This window comes from Octopus bimaculoides, chromosome 16 (assembly GCF_001194135.2).
Source record: "Octopus bimaculoides isolate UCB-OBI-ISO-001 chromosome 16, ASM119413v2, whole genome shotgun sequence".
In the NCBI taxonomy this organism is placed as follows: Eukaryota; Metazoa; Mollusca; class Cephalopoda; order Octopoda; family Octopodidae; genus Octopus; species Octopus bimaculoides.
Window position 1 is genome coordinate 49,627,960 of NC_068996.1, and position 2,706 is coordinate 49,630,665.

Genomic DNA, 2,706 nt, shown 5'->3' on the forward strand with positions numbered 1-2,706 from the left:
TTTTTTTTTTTTTTTTTTTTTGGAGTGGGGAGGGTTCATCAGTTTTATTTTAAATTACAAATCTATGAAAGAATGTCTTCACTTAAGGGAGTTTGAACTGAATTTGGGGGAGGGGGAAAATTAACATTGAAATGTTTTGTTTTATTGAACACTATGCATGGACATGTGGAATACAAATAAGGAAATTACAAATCAAAATCACAGAAATTTAAGTTGTATTCCCACTTAACCACTTAACAAGCAAGGGAGGGGGGGGAAGAGGTTGTGAAAAGGGTGGAGCAGGGGCATTGCTTTTGTTTGCAATGGAAGTATTAATGAACACTAGTGTTTATGTTAGTAATAGTAATAATAATAATGATGGTTTCAAATTTTGGCACAAGGCCAACTAGTTCGGGGAAGAGATACATCAATTACATTGATCCCAGTGCGTAACTGGCACTTATTTTATTGACCCTAAAAAAGATGAAAGGCAAAGTTGACCTTGGCAGAATTTGAACTCAGAACATAAAGAGGATTAAATGCTACTAAGTATTTTGCCCAATGTGCTAACAATTCTGCCAGCTCACCACCTTAAAAAATGATAATAATAATAATAATCCTTTCTATTTTAGGCACATGGCCTGAAATTAGGGGGAAGGGGATAGATGATTACATCGACCCTGGTTCTCAACTGGTAGTTAATTTATCGACCCCCAAAAGGATAAAAGGTAAAGTCAACCTCGGTGGAATTTGAACTCAGAATGTAGCGACGGGCAAATCACCACTGAACATTTCGTCCAGCATGCTAACTATTCTGCCAGCTCACCACCTTTAATAATAATGATGATGATGATGATGATAATGATGATGAAGATGATAATAATAATAATAATAATGATGATGATGATGATGATGAACATGTTTGTTAGTTTTATTCTAATTTAAAAAGTGACAATAATGTGGCATATTGTCACATTCAAAAAGGGCTTCATGTATATGTGTGTGTGTGTGTGTGTGTGCACATCTGTGTGTGTATGTGTGTATGCGTGTGGGTATTTATATATATATATTTGTAAAGTTTAGAAAAAATATATAAAAGAAGATTCGGGTTCTTATTAAATTTTCTTCTGGTACAGCTGTTGTGGAAATATGCCCATGTAGCAGTAGAGTCATCTTCATCAAAAGACAAGAATTATTTATACTTGTTAGATCAAGAAAAAAATTGGATTTCTTTATGTATCTGGAAAATATTAAAAAAAAGAGAAAAGAAAATTGTTATATTTGGAACATATAACAGAATTCTTTAAACATTCTCTATAGAATGAACTTTATTAAATAAAAAAATTATGCATTAAAAACTCAAGATGTTTTTTGTAAATTATTCTGACAGATGGAATGTAATCAAAGAACATTATTTAGTTATTTTAGCAATAATTAATAATAGGTTAAACAGATATGCATTTAACCTTTATACCAACCCACTTTGGACTGCCCCTAGTTCTACCATACCAACTTGTTTTAAAGTGTTCTAAATTAAAACCTTTTATTAAAATTTTCCTTCTAATTTGTGTTCCAAAAACCAGTTTAATAATGATCATGTTTTTACAAAATTAATTAATTTAAAAATTACTTGAAACAAAGGCAGGAATTCCAAAACGAATATGATAACAAAAGGGTTAAAAGTGAGTTTTTTAGTACATGCATACATCTGATATGATGGGGTGCTGAAAAGTTCCTGGTTTTAGGTAAAAGAAAATACAGGAGGATCAGTTAATTATGATTTTACTCAATGTATTCCCCTCTCAGATTCACACACTTATTTCAATGATCCTTTAGTTTTTCTAAGCCCTGTAAAAGAACTCAGAAGGTTAGGTCTCCAGCCAAGCCTTTTGCAATACCCTTAAAGCCAGGAACTTTTCAGCACCCCTAGGTACATAAAGTTTCCCCAGACGTTTACTCTACAACTACTGGACTGTCTGCTTAAAAATCTGGCTTTTTGATCTTCGTAGCTGAATGCCATCTCACACAAATATCTTGAACTGTTTAACAATAGATGCAAGCAGGGTTACAAAGTTTAAGCTATCAGGTTGAGGGCTATATTACCAAGATGGGTCTATTAGCAAGACAGGTATTGTACATGACATTTATACTAGATGTACTTTTATAGTAGTTAATTGAAGATCATAACATTGTATTATACTTGCCACAGCTGCTACTTTAACCATTTATAGTTTGTACCATATTAGTTCTCTATGTGAGTGTTCTGTGATGAATTTTGCAAAGATGGTACCCTTTCCGGCGGGTATATTATGGTAGTAGGACTATCTACAAGTACAAAAAACAAATAATATTTTACTAAATATTGAAAAAGAGGAAAAAAATCACTTAAAAAATTTATTTTAGAATAAGTAGCAATTGGTACATCGTACTTAATATAGATATACTGTAAGGAAGCTACCAAACTGCAGCATTTGTCTTGAGAAAGTATCGCATATAGACATCATCATCATCATCATCATCATCGTTTAACGTCCGCTTTCCATGCTAGCATGGGTTGGACGATTTGACGGAGGACTGGTGAAACCGGATGGCAACACCAGGCTCCAGTCTGATTTGGCAGAGTTTCTACAGCTGGATGCCCTTCCTAACGCCAACCACTCAGAGAGTGTAGTGGGTGCTTTTACGTGTCACCCGCACGAAAACGGCCACGCTCGAAATGGTGTCTTT